A 26,992-nucleotide genomic window follows, 5' to 3' on the forward strand; every position below is an offset into this window, starting at 1 on the left:
CGGGACCAACTCCACAAGGTGGCGAAGATGGTGGAATTTTAGTCAGAGTAGAGATCAGAAAAAAATAAATAATTTTAAAAAAAGAAAAAAAAAAAAATCGCATGGACACCTCAGGTCAAATATTCAGCTGCAGATCTCAGCAGGTTAGGACAAATTTTCAGCTGATATTGGTGTTGGGTTTGGCAGGACACACATCCTCAATTGATCATCAACCAATTGGAAGATATATCACAATCTGTCACTTTGATAGTTTCAAAATTTCTGCCACCAGTGTGATATTGATAAGAACTGTTTAAAAATAGTTGTGTAAATGAACTAGTGTACAAGTTCAGTTACTTAAGTTACACTGGAAATAAAGTGATTAAGAACATTACATTTTTCTTTATCTTGAGAAGGAGGTATGCTTTATATAGTCAGGATAATGTGAACTACTTTGTAACCATATAGGAATAGACCCTTCTCATTGTAGTGCATCACTATGGGATATATGCATACATGTAAAGAGTTTCCTGAGATGGTGGATGCATCAGTAAGTAAAATCTCTTCTGTTATTTGAAAATTACATCTCTATGCTATTTAAGAAGCCTCCCAAGTAACAGAGTGTGATAGTACAGATCTATCACCAATGTACATAGGGTATATAGTTACTGTATCTAGACTGTGCTTACAGCAATTGGCTGAGAGCTAAGCCACGCCTATTGTCTGGGCCTTAAAGGGTTGTGTCCCTAGCCAGGTCGGATCATTCCGGACTGGTCGGCCACCTATGAAGAGCTCCTGTCTTTTGCTAATAAAAGCCACACAGAGACATAACAATTCTCTCATCTTCAGCCACCTGGTAGCCAGTAAATGTCTGGCAAAAACCTGAGTGGGAGTTTTCACATTTAAATTGCCCAAAGTAGAGATAGCTGAGTCAAAATTTTCACATCTTTCTATGTGCTTGAAAACATTGCCACTCACATAGCCTAATAGTGTTCTATACTTGTTTGGTAACTTGTCCCCATGGTCGTCAATGTATACGTCAGTATTGTCATTCCTTGGCAGCTGTTGGTGAGCTGGGTCAATGTCTAAGTACTTTGGCCTCCGTGTCATCTCCATGCTTGACAATAAAGTTGAGTAAATTGTTGAGAATGAAAATACTTGGTGGCTGCTTTCCAAGCATCACTCAACTTAATACTACAATTATAGTTAGAATTTAAAAGGCACAAGGCAGCAGCTCAAAGCTGATTGGATGAAGAACAATTAATAATAATTTTGTAATATTACATTATGCAAATTATTAATATGTTTAATTTTTGAGAGGAACCATATCCCTATTGGCAAGGCCACCTCTCTTCTCCACACATCCCTGACTCCCACACACAAATCTTGACTTACTGAATTCACCTCTCAGGGGCTGGTAATTAAGTTTTCCAGTGAAAATACTGAATTGCCCCGAGTATAGCAAATCACTGATTAATGACTCAAAAGAATATGTCACAATCAGATATTCAAAGTAAACAACATTACATCCAGGCTCCACGATGATACTTCAATGCTCCCAAAATTCAGTGTGAAAGATAACAAAAGAACAACATCCATGTTTTCTGTCAGTAAAATTCAAAAGCTCCTTCAATAATAGCTCACTTCTTTGTCTATTAAATAGCCATCCTCTTGAAAATATCTTGAATTCTTCATCTGTCGCTGATGCCTTAAATTGCTGGCTAAAACAGGCATTGCATTTGAGAAGGCATCATGTTTACAAAATGAGAACATTCCTTAACATAGATCTTGAACAATTCTAGCAGACAAAGCCCATAGCTCAGAATTGTAAGCACATTTAATTTGTTGCATGCATCAGTTACAGCCAGATCATCAACCTGGATTGAGAATATAAATCAAAGTGAATTAAGCTATTATTCATATGAAAGGATATTAGTAGTTTAAATATTTTTAATCAGGAAATTCATTGTGTCAACTAAATGTTTTTCAGATGTTTTAAATATCCTCATTTATTAATGAGATTTAGGAACTTTCAGTGGCATTTCGACAAAGCGACATTAGGGCTTTTTCCAACACAAGTGGCTGGCTTCAGAATCAAGAATGAAGTCTGCAATAGTGAGACTCACACCACCAGCCTCTGGGTCATGAGGTATTAAACCTGCCATTAAAATGAAATATTTGAAAATGTCTCTCATTTTCATGTTCACTCAGGATATATCAAAGATTTAAATGTTAAACTATAGTTTTAATTGATGAGATTAGGGGAAAACATCCAATTAAATCTTAAAATTTTATACTGAAAATAATTAAAACATTCAGATTGACATTCTTAAATCAATTAAAACTCAATTTTTTCTTCTCTCTGCCAGGAATCCATGACTCACATTAATATAGATATAAACTGGTGTGTTTCACCAGTTTCGTCTGGCATAGTTTAGGGTGTGATGGCTCACACTGTTCATTTTCAGGAAGGATGCAATCAGTAAAACAGAACATAAATCAGAAATTTAGAAACTATCAAAGTGACAGATTGTGATACATCTTCCAATTGGTTGATGCTCAATTGCGGATGTGTGTGCTGCCAAACCCAACACCAATATCAGCTGAAAATTTGTCCTGACCCACTGAGATCTGCAGCTGAATATTTGGCCTGAGGCGTCCACGTGATTTTTCTGACCTCTACTCTGACTAAAATTCCACCATCTTAACTATAGATCAAATTATTAAATAAAAAGATCGACTTTTGGGGATGCTGAAATGAAAGATGTTTAGTTAATTTGTACCAATAAACAAATAATGCTGAATAATGTATAGAATTGCATTTGCTCATAAAGCCATCTCTTGGAGAAGCCTTTGCTCATCTGTCATAACACTTGTCAATAAAGTTTCCTTTCTTTGATTACATTTTGGAATTTTTGTGCTATTCATGTAGAACCTATTATGTCAAAGATATTGCTGTTGCCAGAAGATGGCTATAACACAATTGTCCATCAGTTAAGTGCAGAAATGGGAAGAAAAACATAAATGATTGATATCCAAGGCAAAAAATGTAATAACAAGTGGTGGGCAATATGTACTGAAGTATTCCATAAACAGACTTTAGTATTATTCAGCTCCAACCAACATCTCATCAATGCAACATGATTGTTTTCAAATGCTTAAACTATCACCTTAAAGTTTAAGTTTTCGATTACTGTTAATATTTATTCAACTTTATTATCATAACTCAAAGTGCCAAACATCATTGCAATTAATTAATTTTGCTAAAATAACAAATGGATTCTCAGCAAATGAATCTAAACTGCAAATAGACCATTTAAAAATAAATATCACATAAACAATGCTGAAGTGAAAATGAGAATGAAGGCCATGTAAAACTGTCAACTTGATCCAACCTATTTTACGCTGTTTACAAACTCTCCCTGCTGAAAATAGTAAAACTAAATGTTAATTTTTGAAAAATTGAATATCTGTAACATTTGCTTTTATTGTGAACAATGATTCTTTATATTTTATAACCAATCCCATTAGGTTTCGGTTGAATCTGAAACACTCGACAACACCACAATGATTTTTTTTAATGCTTTCTCTGATTCATTTCAACTTCTCTTCACTCTGATTTAATGATGATAGATCTCGGCCTTAGCTGTTTTTCATTATTTTCTTCATCATTCTTCCATAATCTAATCTGGTTGAATTTCTCAGCATGAGAATTTATTTTATCTATCTTTTGCCGCTATCATATATGTGAACCTAATGCAAGTAGCACAACAGGATACATCCCCATGATTAAAAGATCCAATTATTAATTTTCCATTGGCATGATGTTGATTATATACTGACTCAGGGCTCACCTATAATATGCATTTGTCCAGTATCAAACCTGGATCATTCCGCCAAACTTTCTACAGGAGCTCTATCAAGTGTATCCTGGCTGACTGCATCACAGTGTGATACGATTGGTGCAGAGTTACAGATTGGAGGTCAATCCATGGAACCATAAGAGCAACAGAGATGATCATTGGGGTCTTACCCCTCCATTTCCCCCCCCCCCCAAACCATGGATAGGATTTAGCCAGATTGTTGTCTAAAAAGAGCTCTCATCTCAGAATCAGTGAGGACCCCTACCACTCCACAAACAGCATCTTTCAGCTAATCCTGAAGGAAAGATACTGGAGTATCAGAGCCAGAACCATTAGGCCGAGAAGTAACTCTTTCCCACAGCCAGTGAGAATACTGAATGACTGATGAACTGTCATGACTCAACTATTTATTTAACAATAATATTTATATTTTTAATATTTGTGAAGACCTACCCTGTATCTGTATTGTTTATCTGTATGTGCGACATCTGTATGTGCATTTGCAGTGTTTTGCACCAAGGACCAGAGAACACAGTTTGATCAGTTTGCACTTGTGCAATGAGATGATAAATAAACTTGAATTTGAAAATCAGGAAAAGTTTCATTTTAATATACTTCTGGGAGCTTCTTTGCCGATGCTAGTAAACAGGACACAAATTAAGTTGATGATCCTCTGAAATCCTTTTTGTTCTTTGTAGGGTCTCCTCTCAGTACATTGGCTGTATTAGGAGGTGATGAGTGGACTGCCACCTGTTCCAACCTTCATTTAGATGTGCAGGTAGCAATAGTTTACTGAGTCAGTATCATTCCCTTCATCGAAGAGAGATTTTCATTAAAGCCATCTGCATCTTGTTCAGCCAAGTAATTCAATAAAGATCATTGCATGCAGTTGTGTGCTTTTATTTTCTTTCCTCAATGTATTGGTGATCCTGGGTTTGGAAATTGTGGGTTTTTTTGCACCACTGAATCCAAACTGTTGCCATTTGTGATAGATTTCATTTGTATACTGCAATTACAAGGATTATGCAGAACCACCCAATATTTACCGAATGTAGTGCGCGTCAAAAGAACCAAAGACTTGTTGATACAAACCAAGGATTTTATTAACTACATTAACTCACATGTATGTTGACCAGTCCAGAATGCTAGGAGCAATCTTTTTTGAAGACTTTATTTAAAATTTTATAACATGAATACAATAAAGAATTACATTTAAAGAAAAATAGAAAAAAAATTTTAAAAAAAGGTATGATTACAATATTACATCAGAAAACTACACAAAATAACCCCCCCCCGTTAATTGTAACACAATATTAATAGTCTAACTTAAAATTAGTCCAACCCTCCCCCCCAAAAATAAAGAGTAAAGAGTTAATAAAATTGACAATATTATATATGGAAAAAAATACCCACTTACAAAAAAAGAGATAAAACTTAACCTAAAAAATTCTAACAAAAAGAATTGTCAATACTAAAATATCACGCTTAAACATATATTTAAATCAAACTTAAATGCATATAATTAGCAAACGGAGTCCACTTTAACATAAAAAGACATCTTATCCTGAATTGAAAAAGATATCCTTTCCATAGTCAAACAAAATTTCATTTCCAAATACCACTTATCTAAAGTTAGTATATTTTTATCTTTCCAAGTAAGTGCTATACATTTCTTAGCCACAACTAAAGCTAAATAAATAAATGAAATCTGATAATCCTCTAAACCTAAATCGATTAATGATTGCATGTTCCCTAATAAAAATATATCGGGATCTAATACAAGATGGATATTATATAAACTGTTAAAAACAGATTGAATACCTTTCGAAAACTGTTGCAATCGAACACAAAGCCAAACAGTATGCAAAAAATTATTGGCTGTCTGATCACATCGAAAACAAGAATCCAACTTACTAAGACCAATTTTTTTTTAAATTTCTCTGGCGTTAAATATAGCTGATGAATAAAATTATAATTAATCATCGCTAGTCTAGCATTAATTAATTTCCGAATACTATTCTGACAGATTCCCATCCAAGCTTTTTCAGCTATTTTATGTCCTAAATCTTTTTCCCATTTCAACTTATCTTTATCCCAGTCTTTTTTACTATCAATTTCTTGTAAAATACATACAAATCAGATATATATCCCTTTTTTGGTATTGAAAGTACATATTCTTCAAAACTAGATTCAGGCAATAAAATCATATGTCAACCACATAACTGTTTTACAAAAGATCTTAATTGATAATATACAAATATAGAATTTGCACTAATACCATATTTCTTTTGTAATTCATCAAAGGAACAAAAACAACCCTCAGTAAAACAATCAGATAATTTTTTTTATTCCCTTCTTTTCCCATTGTTTCAAAGTGGCATTGGAGACCGTAAAAAGAACAAGTTGATTATTATATAATGGCAATCTTCCAGAATATATATTTTTAAGTCCCAATTTTTTAAGTTTACTTGTCCATAAATTCAATAAATGTTTCAATTTTGGGACATCATAAGTTCGTAATAAATTTTTATTCCATTGAAACAAAAACTCATGAGGAAATTTTTCTAAAATAACCGCCATTTCTATCTTTACTAGGTGGGTTGTCCATATTCATTAATGCACTAAAAAATTTGAATTGAGCTGCTTCATAATAATGCTGAAAATTCGGTAATCTTAAACCTCCAAATTGAAAATCCCACATCAATTTTCTCATTGCTACTCTCAGAAATTTTCCCTTCTATAAGAATTCTCTAATCACTTTATATAAGTCCTTAAAAAAAAACTTTTTTTTTTAAAATAAGGAATTGATTGAAACAAATATTGTATTCTAGGAAAAATATTCATTTTTATGGTATTAATCCTCCCTGTAAACCCAAAGGTAGATCCCTCCACCTAATCAAATCTAATTTAATCCTTTTTATTAAAGGAAAATAATTAATTGAATATAATTCTTGAAATTCTGTATTAACATTAATTCCTAAATATTTAATTTGTGTAGTCCACTTCAAATTTGTAATATTTTTATATACTGAATAATCACCTTTACAAATTGGCAAAATTTCACTTTCATCCCAATTTACTTTGTAACCAGATAATTCGCCATAAATTTCTAAACATTCTTGAATTGCAGGTAAAGAAATATCCGGATCCACCAAATATAATAAAACATCATCAGCAAATAAATTAATCTTGTATTCCTCATTCAGAACTCTCATACCTTTAACATTTTCATTTTGACGTATTAATTGTGCTAAAGGTTCAATAACTATAGCAAATAAAGCAGGGGACAACGGATATCCTTGTCTAGTAGATCTTGTCAAACTAAAAGATTCTGAAATTTGGCCATTAACAGCAATTCTAGCCTTTGGGCTATTATATAAAGCCTTTATCAACCCAATAAATGAAGAACCAAAACAAAATTTCTCAAGTACTTTGAACAGAAACTTCCATTCCACTCTATCAAAAGCCTTTTCTGCATTCAATGGAACCACTATTGGATAATTCAACTGAAATTTAGATTTATTTATCAAGGTTATTAACCGTAAAATATTATCTGACGCATACCTGTTTTTTATAAATCCCGTTTGATCACCATGTATAATTTTAGGCAGATATTGAGCTAATCTATTAGCCATAATTTTAGCTACAATTTTATAATCTACATTTAACAATGAAATTGGTCTATAAGAAGAAACCTGAAAAGGGACTTTATCTTTTTTTTCGTATAATCGTAATTTTTGTGTTAGAACAAGACTCAGGTTATTGAAAAGTATTGTAAGTTTGTTGTAATACATCCTTATAAATAGACGATACATCAGCATAAAAAAACTTTATAAAACTCTATAGAAACCCCATCTTCACTAGGTGCCTTTCCATTCGGCATGTCTCTTATTGCCCTTTCTATTTCATCTTCCGTAAAAGGTTTATCTAACTCTTGTCTGTCTTCTTGATTCAATTGTGGCAAGTTAATATTTTCCAAGAAGGAATCTATTGCGTCTCCAGTTACATCTTTACATTCTGAAGTATACAATTGTTTATAGAAATTACAAAATTCCTAATTAATCTCCTTTTGATTAAAAGTAATACCTGATTGCTTTCTAATCGCTGGTATAATCCTAGATAATTGTTCCTTTTTTAATTGCCATGACAAAACTTTATGAGCTATCTCACCCCATTCATAAAACTTATGCTTAGTTCGATTCATTAAACATTCAAACCGATATGTTTGTAATTCATTATATTTAAATTTTAAATTAGTTAACTGATTCTTTTGCGTTTCGGTAGCATGTTTTTGAAATTCTTTTTCAGTAGCAGTTATCTTTTCCTCTAAGTCTTCAATCTCTTTAATTCTCTCCTTCTTTACTTTAGAGGCATAACTGATCATTTGGCCTCGCAAAAAAGCTTTCATTGCATCCCATAAAACAAAATGACTAGAAACAGAATTACAGTTAATACCAATAAAAATTTAAATTTGCTGTTTTATAAAAACTAATAAATTCTGGTTTTTGCAATAGCATAGTATTAAATCTCCATCTTGAAGCTTTCTGAACATCTTGTGAACTCAAATATTCTAATAATAATAGTGAATGATCCAAAACCAATCTAGCCTTATACTCCACAGATGTAACCCTATCCTGCAAATGTGCTGATATTAAAAAATAATCAATTCTAGAAAAAGAATTATGTCGTGAGGAATAAAAAGAAAAATCTTTCTCTGTAGGATTAACTCTTCGCCAAATATCAATTAAATTCAAATCTGCCATCATAGTAGTCACTTGGATTGCCATCTTAGACTTCTTAGTTACTCTTGGGTACTTATCCAATAAAGGCTCCAACACCACATTCAAATCTCCCCAAATCATCACATTAGAGTTTGATTGTCCAAGTAATAAAGACATATCCACAACAAAAGCTGTATCCTCAACATTAGGAGCACAAACATCAAGCAAAGTCCATGCCTCATTAAAGATTGTACAATTTAATTTTAATAATCTTCCACCATTTTTCTCTTCATTCTGTAACTGAAATGGTAGATTCTTGTGTACCAAAATTACCTTTTGCCTTAGAATTAAACAAGGAATAAAAAAAACTTGCCCAACCTATTCACATTTGAGTTTCAAATGTTCCTTATCTGTTAAATGAGTTTCCTGTAAAAAAGCAACATCAACTTTTAATTTTTTTAAATAAGCAAGTACTTTCTTACGCTTAATAGGATTATTTAAACCCTGAACATTAAGAGAAGCAAACTTCAATTTAGACATTTCTTACACTCAATAAAACACAACAAAAAAAAAACAAAGAAAAAAAGAAACCTCCCAAAGGAAAAAAAAACCCTTAATTCCCCTTTGAAATTACAACCAAACACTAAAAAAAAGTTATATATAAAAAAAATTATTTAAAAAATATAATTAAAAAAAGCTTCACTCCCTAACCCAAAAATTAAAAAGAAAACAAACAGGTCGGAGGTCACAATTACCTCCTCCTGTTTAAACCGCCTAATGCGGTAACTCCCCCAAAATATTGGGTGTGAGCTAACTCACACGTAGCTGATGACTTCTGGAAATTGATGCCCACACAGTTCCCTCTCCCAACTCCCATCACTATTTGAAATCTTCTCAACAAAAAATAATTTAAAAAAAATTATTATTTTTTTAAAATCAACTTTGCCATTGCGACCACCGTTTCTTCCATTTCTTCCAGAAATCAGATTTCCTTCTTGCAGCTCTGTCCTCTTTGGAGACCGTGGAGGACTACGTCATTCCTGGAATTGCGTAATTGGTAGAGACTGAGCAAAATCCATAGCTTCTTTAGGATTATCAAAGAACTTTGGTTGATATCCATCCTGAAAAATCTTCAGTACTGCAGGGTATCTAAATGTTGCCTTATATCCTTTTTTCCACAATAATTCTTTCACAGAATTAAATTCACGTGGTTGAAACATAATTTCCTGACTCAAATCCGGACAGAAGAAAACACAATTACTCTGAACCATCAAAGGAGATCTGTTTTGCTGTGCATTTCTAATAGCCATACGTAAAATAGTCTCTCTATCACAGTAATTTAAACAGTGAACCAGAACAGGTCTTGGATTCTGTCCTGAAAAAGGTCTCCTTCTCAAAGCTCTATGAGCCCGTTCCAATATTAAACCTTCAGGAAACTTATCTTGTCCCAACACTCGTGGAATCCATTCAGTGAAAAATTTTCTTGGATCTGGCCCTTCTATGCCTTCTGGCAAGCCGACAATTTTCACATTATTCCGTCTGGATTGGTTCTCCAAATAATCAACCTTTTTGCTAATTTTTTTTATTCTGAATCTGTAGCGTTTCAATTGTTTTATTCACATCTTGCAATTGATCTAGTACATCAGATAATCCTTGATCACACATCTCAAGTCTTTCAATAGTTTCAACTTTAAAAGCTCCATAATCAGCCATCTGTTGAATATTGACATCCACCAATGCATTAATCTTAGAAATAAGATTATTCATAGAATCACCTAAATGCATCATTGAAGAAAATATCTTATGTTCAAGACTCTTGAAAAGTATATCAACATAAGTAGATCAAGACATGGTGGGATCCTGCTGTTCTTGTGGAATCAGAGGACCTTCCATCCCTTCTTTTAATTTAGTAGCTTTTCTTGCAGTTTGACTTCGTGTAAGAGCCCCTGCCTCAGACCCCCCAGAAGTGTCAGGAGGCTGATGATTAGGGTTATTTAAAAAGGGTTCAAGGAGGAAGCCTGGCAAATATCGGCCTGTAAGTTTGACGTCTGTGGTAAGTAAATTAATGGAGAAAATTCTTAGAGATAGTACTTATAAACATCTGGATAGACAGGGTCTGATCAGGAGCACTCAACATGGATTTGTGGGAGGAAGGTCATGTTTGACCAATCTGATAGAATTTTTTGAAGAGGTGACTAGGAATGTGGATGAGGGTAGCACAGTGGATGTTGTCTATATGGACTTCAGTAAGGCCTTCGATAAGGTACCACATGGAAGGTTAGTTAGGAAGGTGCAGTCTTTAGGTATAAATTTTAAGATAGTCAAATGGATTGAACATTGGCTGAAAGGGAGAGGCCAGAGAGTGGTAGTGGATAATTGTCTGTCAGGTTGGAGGCCGGTGACTAGTGGTGTGCCTCAAGGATCTGTATTGGGCCCATTGTTGTTTGTTATATACATTAATGATTTAGATGATGGGGTGGTGAATTGGATTAGTAAATATGCAGACGATACTAAGATAGGTGGAATAGTGGATAATGAAGAAGGTTTTCAAGGATTGCAGAGGGATTTGGGCTGCTTAGAAAAGTGGGCTGAAAAATGGCAGATGGAATTTAATGCTGATAAGTGTGAGGTGCTTCATTTTGGTAAGAAGAATCAGAATAGGACATACGTGGTAAATGGGAGAGCATTGAGGAATACAGAAGAGCAGAAATATTTAGGAGTAACGGTACATCGTTCCCTGAAGGTAGAAACTCACGTGAATAGGGTGGTGAAGAGGGCTTTTAGTATGCTGGCCTTTATCAATCATTGCATTGAATATAGGAGTTGGGAGGTGATGTTGAGATTGTATAAGACGTTGGTGTGGCCTAATTTGGAGTTCTGTGTGCAGTTCTGGTTGCCTAATTATAGGAAGGATATAAACAGAGTGGAGAGAGTGCAGAGAAGGTTTACCAGAATGTTACCTGGGTTTAAGTATCTAGAGTATAGGGAGAGATTGGACAGATTAGGTCTTTATTCTTTGGAGCGTAGAAGGTTGAGAGGGGATTTGATAGAAGTATTTAAGATTATGAAAGGGATAGACAGAGTGGATGTGGATAGACTATTTCCGTTAAGAGGAGGAAAGATTAAAACAAGAGGACATGAGTTAAGAATTAAGGGGCAGAGGTTTAGAGGTAACATGAGGGGGAACTTCTTTACTCAGAGAGTGGTAGCCGTGTGGAATGATCTTCCGGGAGAAATAGTGGCAGCGGAGTCAATTGTATTATTTAAGAAAAGGTTGGACAGGTATATGGATGAGAAGAAGATGGAGGGTTATGGGCATTGTGCAGGGAGGTGGGACTAGAAAGGGGTGTTTGGTTCGGTGCGGACTAGAAGGGCCTAATGGCCTGTTTCCGTGCTGTAATTGTTATGTTATCTTTGATCCAAACCTCCTTTAAAAGCTTCGTTACGTCAGTATCTGGAAGAGCTGTTGTAATTGGTGGTGTAGCAGTCAAATGACAACTCTTTAACTCTCCAACTGGTGGCGCCCCAGCTAATTCAGCAAAGTCTCAGTAACAACACTCACAGTAGATGTTGTTTGAAATACTGGCACCCGGCCAGCCCTTTGTTCTAAAGGCTGCTGAGAACAATCTTCAGAAAGACCTACCGATTCAATGTGGAGTTCCAATGCCAAATTCTTCCTGGATCCATTTCATGCTGAGGCGTGGCTTTTTGTAAACAAGCAGGCTCAGATAATTTCAGAAAATATAATTTTTTAAACAATCTGTTGATGTTTCCTTTTACTATTTTTTAACAAATGTACCATTACGTATTAATTCAACACCTCATACTATTTATAAACTTTTTAAAAAGTTTTAACGGGCACTTAAAGACAAAACAGTAAGTTAGAGTCAGGAGAGGACTGGAAGGCATGTCTGTTCCTTGTGCCATCTTGCCACGCCCCCCCAGGAGCAACCCTTTGAAGACCTGCCAGTAGGTGTGGTTATGCTCTCAGCCAATCACAGTTATCCTACACTACCGTCTGTACATATACACATTGGTGAGAGAATCTGTACTATCACACCGAATAAAAGAAAAAAAAACTGTTTTGTGTACATTACAAGAAATAGAATCTTGAATTTATACTGCAGAAGCAGCCCAAAACTGAGGTGCATATGGACAACTCTGTGCAGAGGAGCTAATCTCTGAAATTCCAAAGGGTTGAAAGGAAGGGGAAAAGAGAGAGAGAGAGAGAGAGAGAGTGAGAGAGAGTGAGAGAGAGTGAGAGAGAGTGAGAGAGAGTGAGAGAGAGTGAGAGAGAGTGAGAGAGAGAGAGAGAGAGAGAGAGAGATCAGTCGAGTTCAAGAGATCACAAATTGATGCAACAGATAAAAGCAGCCATGGTTTAATTAATTAGCAACACAGACTTCAGGGGCCATACAGCCTACTCATGCTTATTTTAGTCACATACTTATTTCAAAATGTCAACTTTCAAATAAGACATTAGGCTGCTCCATTATGCCTCAAGATGAGGCAAAAGATTCCATGACCATATTTCAAAGAAGATCAAACAAGACATCCCCTGTGTCTGTCCATTATTTATTTCTCAATCAATATTTCTGAAGCAAATCATGCAATGCAGAAAATGATTGCAGTCTTTCCTATATTCTAATTGATGACAGAGAATTTTGGTACATCCTGAAAGAACATGAAACCTGCTAAGTGAATTCAAAATGTACTTTATTTCATTTACTTCACCCTCTGGTATGGATTTTGTCTCCCCTTGAATGTATCATCTTCTGTAACCATTTCAAGTAGCGTGAAGATTCTGCACTGAAGGATGAAAATTTAATGGAGGTTTCAATGCCAAGACTGATACAGGAGCATGACTCAGTGAAGATAAAATGTGGGTCAGTGGCTTGTGTGAATTGGATTTTGTGTAGGTTAGAGGGTAAGAGTCCAATGAACAAATTGAAGTAATAACTATCAATGAAGGGAATGCACCAATACTTAACATAGCCTTGTATCATTTTCAGTGTTGGAACAGTATAAATAAGCATTCCATATGATTGATAGACAATAAAAATTACAGGCAGAGTAAGCATCAAATAGGGTGTGAAATTAACAGTGGCACAAAGAGACAATGGAAAAGATTTATTCCAAATGACAAGGACATTTTTCCCATAATCACAAGTGAATTTACTTCAGCTACAAGTGAAGGATTTTAAGTTGATGTGGAAGCAAACACAGAATAAAAATAAACACTGAATGATCAAAGGATCAAATTGTGTTAAAATACTATAAATTCATAAATGAATGACTAAAATAAATTCAAAACATATAACCAAACTTAGACATACAAGATCAAGAATATTGTAAAGGTAGCCCATACTGTAATTGGTGCAGCATAATTTTCCAGCAAAATAAATATCATAGATTTATAGGCCAATAATTACTATCTGACAATAATTATGTTCGTACTTAGTATACTAATTTACTAGCACAAAACTAATTAAGCCTTTCAATTTGACCAGCTTTTTGTCCAGAAAATCCATGTATTCCATCTCACATTGATAAAAGTATTTTCTGGATTTGTCAGCCCATTCTATATGGTACAGATGCGCAGGGTACTAAAAACATGTACTGAAGCAACTATTATTCATTAAAAAGCCTCTCTGAGGCCAAGTGATGTATTCGAATAATTTCTGAAAGTCCAGATGCATTTTAATTGTTTATTACTTAACACAAAAGGACTCTATGTGGTAATGACCAGTCTCTGGTCACATAACGTGCAACATCTAACGAACAACATGCAACAGTCAATAGAAAATATCAGAGTCTCACTCATCCACCATCTGTTCTGCTATTATAGTCAACACAGGCTAATTAACTGCCCCAACTGCGTGCAACCCCTGCATATGTGCCAGCCAAAGTTCATAGCATTTGTGCAGTGGAAGATACTAAACGTGCGCAGCCTCTGGACCCTGGGATGCCGCTGATACTCGCAACCAAACAGACAATGGTAAACAATGAACCTTTGTCTCTTACATGTAAAGTATGTCAATGAAAGTTCCAAATCATGCAAAATATTGTTTCAACTTTTATAATTAATGGGTGACCACTCTCAATCTTCTTCTTTGGTGATCCTTTGGAAGACCTGTTCCTAATCAAGTGAGACACATTGCATGAAAATGTGACCCAGGAATCTACTCTAACCATTGTGCATCCATTTGCGCTAATCCCATATGATCCCATTTTCCACCATTGCTGGAGCTGCCACTGGTGTGGACACAGGAGAGAAGAGAGTGGAGAAACTGTTGTACTCCAAAAGGTGCATCTGCCCAGTCCTAATGCTAGCACTTCCAAACATGCTTTAAATGACCTGCTAAAGGAGCTTATGGGTGTTTGTAAGTAAAATCCTGCAACCACAGAGGGAAGTGCCTGAGTCCAGAAGCTGCCACAAGGGGTTGCAGACTCCGGGGAGCAGTTGTCCACCATAGGGCACCAGAAATGAGAATACCCCCTTTCCCAACCCCAATTGAGGAGAAGCAGAGGAGATGACCCTACAGGAAGGTAACGATGGCAGCAGATTAGCAAAGGGCTCAGCGACTGAGGGACCCTCACAGGCTGGGAACAACTTACAGGTTGAGGACCCACAAGGGCTGCAGGCTGCTGGAGATTGGCTCATGGGAACCTGGAATCAGTCAAGAGGGTGCTGAAGGCAAGAAGGGTCCCAAAGGCCCTCAGGGGCAGAAGCCTTCCTGATAATGTCCAAGGTTTGGATCTGGAGCTCAGGTTGCTGACAAATCAAACAGTGTCTGTTCCACTGCAGAGGCTATGGGAGCACTGGAGACACATCCCTGAACACTCAATTACTTTGAAGGGACCCTTTTGCATCTCTTCCACACATGTTGCAATTGGAACTGGGCGACACCAAACGTAACTCTATCTGTCTTATGGCAGCGTTGTTACTAATAATTCCTTTACTTTTCTAGCTTTTGTTGGTCAGTGAAGCTCAATTACATGTGAGGCTCACAGTGCCACACAGTCCCTGGACCTTTATCTATTGAAGCAGGAGATTGAGACTACACTCAGTACCAAATATAGAAGTATTATATAGCACAGAAATGTATCAAATTATAAGGAGCCATAGTCTTTTTATGACTAGGTAGGAGAGTCTTAAAGTAGAGGTGATTAGTAAAAGTTGAGGGGGGGAAAGATGTAAAGGGATCTCTTTCCACAAATGGGACAGTCCCTATATGGTAGCTGTCAGAGGAAGCTATGGAGTTGGGTATGGTGATATACCACCATATACTGTTACTTAGTTACTGGCACCGTGTATATATTTGGTTCATAAGTATGGCTGGCCCACCTTCCCTCAGTGACTCCACCCCGGATTCTTCTAGTAAAGGCCTGTAATCCAAGTTCCTCCCTCAGTACAAGTCCTGGGATTGAGTCAGAACAAGAGCTTGGCCCAAGTCTTACAGTATTAAAATTGATACACTTTCAATAATAACAAAAGATTGGAGTTGCAGGATGACAGGCTTTTAATACCATAAGACTTGGACCATGCTCCTGTTTTGGCTTGATCCCAGGACTTGGCTTTCTGCCTTTATTAGGGGATTCCAGGGGCTGAAGTCACCCAGGGAAGGTGGGCCACCCATACATATAAACCAGGCATATACACAATGCCAGTAACCAAGTAACAGTATACAATAGTGTACCACCACATTCAGTATAATTATGGTATGTAAGTACATTAGGACAGGTAATTAGAGAGGAATGTTTTAGGGCAATTGTTGCCAAATGCAGGTAAATGGGACTTACTCAGATGACCTACTTGATCCACATAGATGAGATGCACGCGAGGGCATATTTGTGCTGTTCAACTCAATAACTTTCATGTTCTGGTGTTACTCAGCATTTCTGGAAAGAGATATAAAGCAGAAATTTCAGGCCAATTATATTTAATCAGAAGTCTCTGATTCCCTACTGTCCAAAAGCAATGCCAGCCTTGAATATACTTATTCATGTGAATACTAAAGTTTTACAACACTACTGCTTGAACAAATTTTGCAATCCTATCTAAAAAGATCAACCTCGCCTCATGTGACCATATCTCTTTGTCCAAATTTGCCCACAAGAGCAGAAGATATGCATCAAGTCATTTCTACTCAATGCCTTGTGTGCAATGCCTTTTCTTTCTCAGGGACTGAAACCAGTTTTGAATCAAATTAACAAGGTTTCTTTATGACAGTATTATGGCTTACTTCCATAGAGGCAAGCAGTAACATGGTCCATTTTGACATTAAAACTTCAGTATCAACAACATGGAATAGTTTGTCACAAACTCAGAGAGGTAAAATAACCTTTTTTTTTTAAAAATATCCACACAATACATATTTCACAGAATCCAAAGATTTCAATTTGTGCTATTGCCAAAAAGAGCCAAATTTCAAAGATCAGATCTGTTAAAGTAAATTAGAATCATGATGGCAAATATAAGATTTTGTATCTTGAATCAGTCGTAAAGCACAGAAACAGGTCTACAGGCCCAGGTTGTTCATGGCAAATAATGTGTTCCCCTCCTTCAGTCTCTCTAACTCCCTCCCATCCATGTAATCATCCAATTACTTGTTGAAGGAAGCTAATGTCCCTGCCTCTGTCCTTAAGGGTGATTTCAGAACATCATTTAAGAGGGTGAACCCTCGCAAGGTGTCAGGCCTTGATGGCGTACCTGGCAGGGTAATGAAAATCTGCGCCAACCAACTAGCTGGAGTGTTCACGGACATTTTAAACCTCTCATTACGACAGTCAGAAGTCCAAACCTGCTTCAAAAGGGCAGCATCATCCTGGTACCCAAGAAGACTAGTGTGAGCTGCCTCAAAAATACCGCCCAGTAGCACTAACTTCTACAGTGATGAAATGCTTTGAAAAGCTGGTCATGGGCAGAATTAACATGTAACTAAGCAAAGATCTTTACCCACTGCAGTTTGTCACAATCACTCCACAGACCACTTCAAAAAGAATAATTCATACATACATAGAAACATAGAAGATAGGAGCAGGAGTAGGTCATTCAGCCCTTCGAGCCTGCTCCGCCATTCAATGAGATCATGGCCGATCTTAAAGTTCAGTACCCCATCCCTGCCTTCTCTCCGTAACCCTCAATTCCTTTATAAGGAAGAAATATATCTAATTCCCTCAAATATATTCAATGAACCTGCCTCTACTGCTCACTGTGGCAATGAATTCCACAGATTCACCACCCTCTATGTAAACAAATTCCTCCTCATCTTGGTTCTAAATGGTTTGCCTATTATCCTCGAACCATGGCCCCGGGTTCTGAACTCCCCCATCATTGGAAACATCCCTTCCGCATCCATTCTGTCCAGTCCTGCCAGAATTTTATACGTCTCTATGAGATCCCCTCTCAATCTTCTAAACTCCAGCGAGTACATTCCCAATTTGCGCAATCTTTCTTCATAAGTTATTCCTGCCATTCCAGGTATCGCCTTTGCACTCCCTCCATTGCAAGAACATGCTTCCTCAGGTAAGGTGACCAAAACTGCACATAATACTCCAGGTATGGTCTCACCAAGGCTCTGTCTTCTTCTTTGGCTTGGCTTCGCGGACGAAGATTTATAGAGAGGGTAAATGTCCACGTAAGCTGCAGGCTCGTTTGTGGCTGACAAGTCCGATGCGGGACAGGCAGACACGGTTGCAGCGGTTGCAGGGGAAAATTGGTTGGTTGGGGTTGGGTGTTGGGTTTTTCCTCCTTTGTCTTTTGTCAGTGAGGTGGGCTCTGCGGTCTTCTTCAAAGGAGGTTGCTGCCCACCGAACTGTGAAGCGCCGAGATGCACGGTTTGAGGCGATATCAGCCCACTGGCGGTGGTCAATGTGGCAGGCACCAAGAGATTTCTTTAGGCAGTCCTTCTACCTCTTCTTTTGTGCACCTCTGTCACGGTGGCCAGTGGAGAGCTCGCCATATAACACGATCTTGGGAAGGCGATGGTCCTCCATTCTGGAGATGTGACCCACCCAACGCATCTGGATCTTCAGCAGCGTGGACTCGATGCTGTCGGCCTCTGCCATCTCGAGTACTTCGATGTTAGGGATGAAGGCGCTCCAATGAATGTTGAGGATGGAGCGGAGACAACGCTGGTGGAAGCGTTCTAGGAGCCGTAGGTGATGCCGGTAGATTCGGAGCCTAACAGGAGTGTGGGTATGACAACGGCTCTGTATATGCTTATCTTTGTGAGGTTTTTCAGTTGGTTGTTTTTCCAGACTCTTTTGTGTAGTCTTCCAAAGGCGCTATTTGCCTTGGCGAGTCTGTTGTCTATCTCGTTGTCGATCCTTGCATCTGATGAAATGGTGCAGCCGAGATAGGTAAACTGGTTGACCGTTTTGAGTTTTGTGTGCCCGATGGAGATGTGGGGGGGCTGGTAGTCATGGTGGGGAGCTGGCTGATGGAAGACCTCCATTGTCTTCAGGCTAATTTCCAGGCCAAATATTTTGGCAGTTTCTGTAAAACAGGACGTCAAGCGCTGAAGAGCTGGCTCTGAATGGGCAACTAAAGCAGCATCGTCTGCAAAGAGTAGTTCACGGACAAGTTTCTCTTGTGTCTTGGTGTGAGCTTGCAGGTGCCTCAGATTGAAGAGACTGCCATCCGTGCGGTACCGGATGTAAACAGCGTCTTCATTGTTGAGGTCTTTCATGGCTTGGTTCAGCATCATGCTGAAGAAGATTGAAAAGAGGGTTGGTGCGAGAACACAGCCTTGCTTCATGCCATTGTTAATGGAGAAGTGTTCAGAGAGCTCATTGCTGTATCTGACCCGACCTTGTTGGTTTTCGTGCAGTTGGATAACCATGTTGAGGAACTTTGGGGGGCATCCGATGTGCTCTAGTATTTGCCAAAGCCCTTTCCTGCTCACAGTGTCGAAGGCTTTGGTGAGGTCAACAAAGGTGATGTAGAGTCCTTTGTTTTGTTCTCTGCACTTTTCTTGGAGCTGTCTGAGGGCAAAGACCATGTCAGTAGTTCCTCGGTTTGCGCGAAAGCTGCACTGTGATTCTGGGAGAATATTCTCGGCAACACTAGGTATTATTCTATTTAGGAGAATCCTAGCGAAGATTTTGCCTCCAATGGAGAACAGTGTGATTCCCCTGTAGTTTGAGCAGTCTGATTTCTCGCCTTTGTTTTTGTACAGGGTAATGATGGTGGCGTCACGAAGATCCTGAGGCAGTTTTCCTTGGTCCCAACAAAGCTTGAAAAACTCATGCAGTTAGACATGCAGAGTTTTGCCGCCAGCCTTCCAGACCTCTGGGGGGGGATTCCATCCATACCTGCTGCTTTGCCACTTTTCAGTTGTTCGATTGCCTTATATGTCTCATCCTGGGTGAGGACCTCATCCAGCTGTAGCCTTAGGGGCTGTTGAGGGAGCTGGAGCAGGGCAGAATCTTGGACTGAGTGGTTGGCGCTGAAAAGAGATTGGAAGTGTTTTGACCATCGGTTGAGGATGGAGATCTTGTCACTGAGGAGGACTTTGCCGTCTGAGCTGCGCAGCAGGCTTTGGACTTGGGGTGAGGGGCCGTACACAGCCTTTAGAGCCTCGTAGAAACCCCTGAAGTCGCCAATGTCCGCGCTAAGCTGGGTTTGCTTGACGAGGCTAGTCCACCACTCATTTTGGATCTCCCAGAGTTTGCGCTGAAGATGGCTGCATGCGTGACGGAAGGCTTGTTTCTTCTCTGGACAGGACGGCTTTGTAAGGTGAGCTTGGTGGGCAGCTCGCTTCTTTGCCAGCAGCTCCTGGATTTCTTGGCTGTTTTCGTCGAACCAGTCCTTGTTTTTCCTACAACTGCAGTAAGTTAACCTTATTCCTATACTCAAATCCTCTTGATATGAAGGCCGACATACCATTTGCCTTTTTAACTATCTGCTGTACCTGCATGCTCGCCTTCAGTGACTGGTGCACAAGAACCACTAGGTCTCTCTGCACTTCCCAATCTCCCAATCTATTGCCATTGAAATAGTAATCTGACCTCTGGTTTGTATTACCAAAGTGGATAACCTCACATTTATCCACATTGTAGTGCATTTGTCATGTATCTGCCAAGTCCCCTAATTTATCCGAATCACACTGAAGCTTCCTGACCCCCTCTTCAGTGCACACAATCCCTCCTAGCTAGTGTTGTCTGCAAATTTGGAGATATTACATCGAATCCCCTCATCTAGATCATTAATGCAAATTGTAAACAGCTGGGATCCCAGTACAGATCCCTGTGGCACCCCACTGGTCACCTGCCACTCAGAAAATGAGCCGTTTATCCTAACTCTCTGTCTTCTATCTGCCAGCCAGTTCTCAATCCACATCAATACCTTGTCCCCAATCCCATAAGCCTTGACTTTGCATGCCAGTTGTTTATGTGGAACCTTATCGAAGGCCTTTTGGAAATCCAGGTACACCACATCCACTGGCTCTCCCCCATCTATTTTACCTGTCACCATCTCAAAGAATTCCAATAGATTTGTCAAGCACCATTTACCTTTTGTAAATCCATGTTGACTCTGTCCGATCCCTTCTCAGCTAGTCATATGCTCCGCTATTACATCCTTAATAATGGATTCCATTATTTTGACCACTACTGATGTAAGGCTCACCGGCCTATAATTCCCCGCTTTTTCTCTACCCCCCTTTTTAAATAGTGGGGTAACATTAGCTACCCTCCAATCCATGGGTACTGATCCGGAGTCTATCGAGTCCTGGAAAATAATTCTTAAAGCATCTGCTATCTGAATGTTCACTTCTTTAAGTTCCCTAGGATGTAGATTATTAGGCTCTTGGGATTTATCAACCTTCAATCCCTTCAATTTCCCCAAGACCATGTCGTTAGAGATACTGATTTCTTTCAGCTCTTCCCTTGCATTAGTCTCTATGTTTCCCAACATCCTTGGGAGGTTATTTGTATTCTCTCTTGTGAAAACAGAACTAAAGTAAGAATTTAATTGGTCTGCCATTTCCTTATTCCCCTGAATGTCGGTCTGCCCTCATTGCACATGAACTCCTCAGACTTGACATTGACATAGCCGCTCTCAGTGAAGTCTGCCTGGCAGATGTATACAGCCTCCAAGAACGCGGCGCAGGCTACACACTCGACTGGTCTGGCAAGCCTTTCGATGAATGATGCCTCTCTGGTGTAGGCTTCATGGTCAAGAACTCCATTCCCTCCAAACTCGAAAACCTCCCGACAGGCCACTCGGACCGGATCATGTCCATGCGACTCCCCCTTCAAAACAAGCGTCTCATCACCCTCATTAGTGTCTATGCTCCAATCCTCCAGGCAGAACCAGCAGAAAAGGACAAGTTCTACACTGACCTGCGCAACCTCATTCAACGCACCCCTACAGCCGACAAGGTTGTCATCCTTGGCGACTTCAATGCTCGCGTCGGCAAAGACTCAGAAACCTGGCCAGGAATCCTGGGCAAGCATGGTGTCGGCAAGTGCAACGACAATGGGCGCCTCCTATTGGAGCTTTGTGCAGAATAGTGGCTTGTCATTACAAACACCCTTTTTCAGCAGAGGGACATCCTGAAGACTACCTGGATGCATCCCCGATCCAAACACTGGCACCTCCTGGACTACGTCCTGGTGAGAGAAAGAGACAAACGAGATGTGCTCCACACCAGGGTCATGCCCAGCGCGGAATGCCACACTGACCACCGGCTGGTTCGCTGCAAGCTCAACCTTCACTTCAAGCCAAACCCCAGGAACAGTAGAGCCCCTAGAAAGAGGTTCAATGTTGGAAACCTGCAGTCAGATGAAGTGAGAGGCAACTTCCAAGCAAACCTCAAAGCAAAGCTCGACGATGCAATCCGCCTCACAGACTCGTCCCCTGAAACCCTCTGGGATCAGCTGAAGACTACCATACTGCAATCCACTGAAGAGGTACTGGGCTTCTCCTCCAGGAAAAACAAGGACTGGTTCAACGATAACAGCCAGTAAATCCAGGAGCTGCTGGCAGCAACCTCCTTTGAAGAAGACTGCAAAGCCCACCTCACTGACAAAAGACAAAGGAGGAAAAACCCAACACCCAACCCCAACCAACCAATTTTCCCCTGCAACCGCTGCAACTGTGTCTGCCTGTCCCGCATCGGACTTGTCAGCCACAATCGAGCCTGCAGCTGACATGGACTTTTACCCCCTCCATAAATCTTCTTCCACGAAGCCAAGCCAAAGAAAGAAAAGAAATTATATATTCCCCTGATTCCGACTGCAAGGGACCTACTCTATTTCACCAATCTTTTCCTCTTCACATATCTATAAAAGCTTTTGCAGTTGGTTTTTATATTTGCCGCAAGCTTACTTTCATAATTTATTTTTGCCCTCTTGATTAAACCCTTTGTCCTCCTTTGCTGCATCTTGAACTGTTCACAGTCTTCGGATTTGGTACTTTTTTTGGCCAATTGATATGCTCTCTCTTTGGACCTAATGCTGTCTCTAATTTCCCTTGTTATCCACGGTTGAGTCACCTTTTTTGGTTTATTTTTATGCCAAACCGGTATAAAGTATTTCTGCAATTCTTCCATTAGATCCGTGAAAGCTTTCCATTGTCTATCCACCATCAACCCCCCCCCATAAACACCACCCAATCAATCTCACTCAACTCCCGTCTCATACCATCATAATTCCCTTTATTTAAATTCAGGACCTTAGTCTCGGTTTTAATTTCTTCACTCTCCATGTCGAGTGAGAATTCGATCATATTGTGATCGCTCCTACCCAAAGGGCCTCGTACAACAAGATTGTTGATTACAGTGGCTCATCATTGACTTCAGCTTGACCTTCAACACCATTATTCTCTCAGGTCTAGTCGAGAAGCTGCAAACTCTAGTCTTCTGTACCCCCTTGTGCAATTGGATCCTTGACTTTCTCATCAGTAGTGTTACAGAGTTCTGTGTTGTGTATTGGCCTATGTGTTGTGTGGTTTTATGTTAAAAAAGTGACAGTTTGCTTTAGAGAGCCAAGGTGAAGGTGGAGTGCTGAGAGAGTGGGAGACATACTGAGCATGTACAGGAAATGAAAAAAAAAAATGTATTATGTTACAAGATGAAACCAGCAACCACAAAGGTGGCATATCACACAGGGGTAAAGATGAACGATTATTTTATTAACAAATATTCACTTTTAAAAAATCCCTCCCCTTTTAATAACAATGCCACTGGTTACTATGCAAATCTCTATAACAGTGTAAAACTAATAAATTCCCCAGCCTAAATATAACATACATAATCAAAGTCTAAACTACACTTCAAACCAGCCAACAGAAAAATTTAGACACAAAACACACAGGACTCACAAAACTTTGATCTCAACCGAAGCAAAGATCATAAACAAAATTCAGTTTGTTTGATAAACTGAAGCCAAAAGTTCTTTGTGTGTGAGAGAGAGCACAAAATTCGAAGTTGTCTTGTGCTGCTTGCAGAGAAAGGAACAACTGGCTTGGTCCGGATCCTTCTGGCTGCCTTTGGAATGTTCATCCCTTTTTGAAATCCCAACATTCTAATCTGTCTTCCAGACCATGACTCAAGCTCTGGGCCTTTTTCTTCTTCCACTTCACACCACCTCCAGTGGTGGTTTATCATCCAAGTCCAGAAATTTTTAGATCATTTTCTGCACATGCCCAGTCCGTCTCCCACTCTCTCAGCAGTCCACCTTCATCTTGGCTCTCTACAGCAAACTGTCGCTTTTTAATAGAAAACCACTCAACACATAGGCCAATACACAATACAGAACTCTAACAGTAGGAATTGGAAACAACGTCTCCTCCTCCTCACTGATTATCAACACCGGTGCACTCCAAGGATGTGTGCTTAGCCCACTACTCGTTATATACCCATGACTGAGTGGTCAGGCACAATTATAATACCATCTATAAATTTGCTGACAACACCACAGTTGTTGGAAGGATTTTAGACATCAATGAGGAAGCATAAAGGAGGGAGATGGATCAGCTCGCTGAATGGTGCAATGTTAACAACCTCATAATCAATACAAGCAAAACAAAGGAGATGATTGTGGACTTCAGGAGGAAATCAGGGGAACACAATCCAGTCTTCATCAAGGGCTCAGTAGTTGAGAGGGTCAACATCTCTGAGGATCTGTCCTGGAGTTAACATGTTGATGTAATCACAAAGAAGGCACACCAGTGGCTATACTTTGTTAGGTGTCGGAGGAGAGTCGGCATGTTACCAGTGACTCTTGTAAACTTCTACAGGAGTACCCTGGAGAGTATTCTAGCATCACAGCTTGGTATGGAGGCGCCAACTCTCAAGACAAGAATAAACTGCAGAGGGTTGTTAACTCGGACTGCAACATCACAGGCATCAAACTTCACTCCATGGAGAACATATACAGGAGGACTTAGAAAGTAGCCTCTATCCTCAAAGACCTCCATTACCCAGGCTGTGCCTTCTTACATTTTCTACCAACAGGAAAAGGTACAGAAGCCTAAAGATGAGCACTCCACGGCACAAGGATAGCTTCTTCCCCGCTGCGATCTGATTCCTGAATAATCAATAATTTTATGAACCAAAAACACCGTCTTACTTCTTGTACACTATTTTTATTATAGTGATGCAGTAAAATTGTATAAAATGAAAGTACGAGGCTGCTGCAAAACATCAGATTTCAAGACTTGTTCATGACAAATTTTGATTCTGCCTGTACCACTGATAGCTTGGTTCATGTGCCCCACATACTTAGCCCTCCTAAATCCCACTGCCTCACATTATGGCTATGCTCTCTTATTATAGCTTGTCCTACTCTAGCATACACACTGTCACTTCTCCAAGTGGAATTACATATTCCATTACTTAGATCAGTCCCTAATTTGATCTGTAAATCATTGTAATCTAGACAACCTATACTTTCCACTGTATCACACACATTTGTGTCATCATCAAACTTACCCACTTTGCCTTAGACCACACATGTCAAACTCAGGCCCGCGGGCCAAATTTGGCCCGTGATATAATTATATTTGGCCCGCAAGATCATATCAAATATGTATTAGAGCTGGCCCGCTGGCCGCCGCGCCAGTATAGCGCATGAACAGCTAATACTACAAATCCCAGAATGCTTTGCAAATGCGTTGGCGCCGGCCCGTCAGCCCGCTAATCGCCCCCACCTCCTCTCTTTACTTTCATTAGCATCTGCGACCTGTCGCCCAACTCACATGTAATAAACCCCTTACGGAAAATGGCTAAACGAAAGACTGAAAACAGGACCTTTCAACACAGGTGGGAGGGAGACTACATGTTCATCATTTTAAAAGACAAACCTGTTTGTCATGAAGCAAGTTGTTATTTTTTTGACTTGTTGGCTTGTGAAAAAAATATATTTAAAAGGAGCTTAAAGGCTATAGAGAAACATTATTTATTGAATATTTTATTTCTCATTTGTTAATGCTTCTTCTGGAAAGAGTTTAACCAAAACTATTATTAAACATTTATTTTAATAGGAAAAAGTTTAACATTACATATGTTGAAAGAAGAGAAAACATGCAGATGTTGTTGAAAATTTTCAATAAATATTTAGTTTGGCCCACGACTTAGTCCAAGTTTTTAATTTTGGCCCTCTTTGAATTTGAGTTTGACACCCCTGCCATAGACATTCTGGTCCAATTCCTTTATGTATATTACAAAGGTGAATAGTCTAAGTACAGAACCCTGAGATAGGTCATTGGTCACAGCTCTCCAATCTGAAAAACTGCCTTCTACAACACTTTGACTTCCATCAAGAAGCTAATTTAAAAAAAAAATCCATTTGGCCCATCCTATGCACCTTAACCTTCTATACCCACCTACCATGTGGGACCGCAAACACTTTATTAAAGTCTATATAAATAACATCAGCTGCCTTGACCTCATCTACCTGCTTTGTCACTTCAAAATATTCTATGAAGTTCATGAGACATCATTTTCCATGCACAAATCCATGCTATCTCTCCTTAATTTTCCCCTGGCCATCCCAATGTTGAGAAATCCTAATTCTCAGAGTTCTCTCCAGCAGTTTCATCAAGCTAGTGAATTATCATCAAAACCATTTAAAAAAAAAATAATAGTACCACAATTTGTCATCCTTCATAGCTTCTCATACCTTTCATAATAAATTAATCATGTCTGTCAGTTTTGATCCCGTCTTCCCATGATGTTTGAAGATGCACCTGATCTGGATCCAGAAATGTATCCACCTTGATATCATCCCATGCTGCTAACACAGGTGTTACTACACATTTAATTATGGATCCAGACATGCCAAAGACCATCTTTAGTTATTTTCCTCATATCCTATTCCTGCTTATTCTGCTCCACAGTAAGTATATCCACAAAATATTAATTTAAGATCTTTTCTACCTCCTTTTTCTCCACATAAAGGCAAATTATTCTGTCTCAA

General features: G+C 39.0%; 1 long non-coding RNA gene across 2 annotated transcripts in view; it reads right to left on the bottom strand.

Annotated features, from left to right (window-relative positions):
* The window catches only part of LOC138752485 (uncharacterized), a 189,466-nt gene extending 165,466 nt beyond the window's left edge, over positions 1–24,000 (bottom strand). The window contains exons 1-2 of one of the 2 annotated variants that reach the window (XR_011350691.1): positions 23,895–24,000; positions 16,367–16,465 (exon numbers count right to left, since the gene is read on the bottom strand). This is a non-coding gene — a long non-coding RNA (uncharacterized lncRNA). Of the gene's footprint in view, positions 1–957; positions 1,153–16,366; positions 16,466–23,894 lie in introns of those variants that run through there. The other variant, XR_011350692.1, reaches the window with a different exon arrangement.
* Positions 24,001–26,992: the final 2,992 nt, after the last annotated feature.

The sequence above is a fragment of the Narcine bancroftii genome, chromosome 1, assembly GCF_036971445.1.
Source record: "Narcine bancroftii isolate sNarBan1 chromosome 1, sNarBan1.hap1, whole genome shotgun sequence".
Lineage (NCBI taxonomy): Eukaryota > Metazoa > Chordata > Chondrichthyes > Torpediniformes > Narcinidae > Narcine > Narcine bancroftii.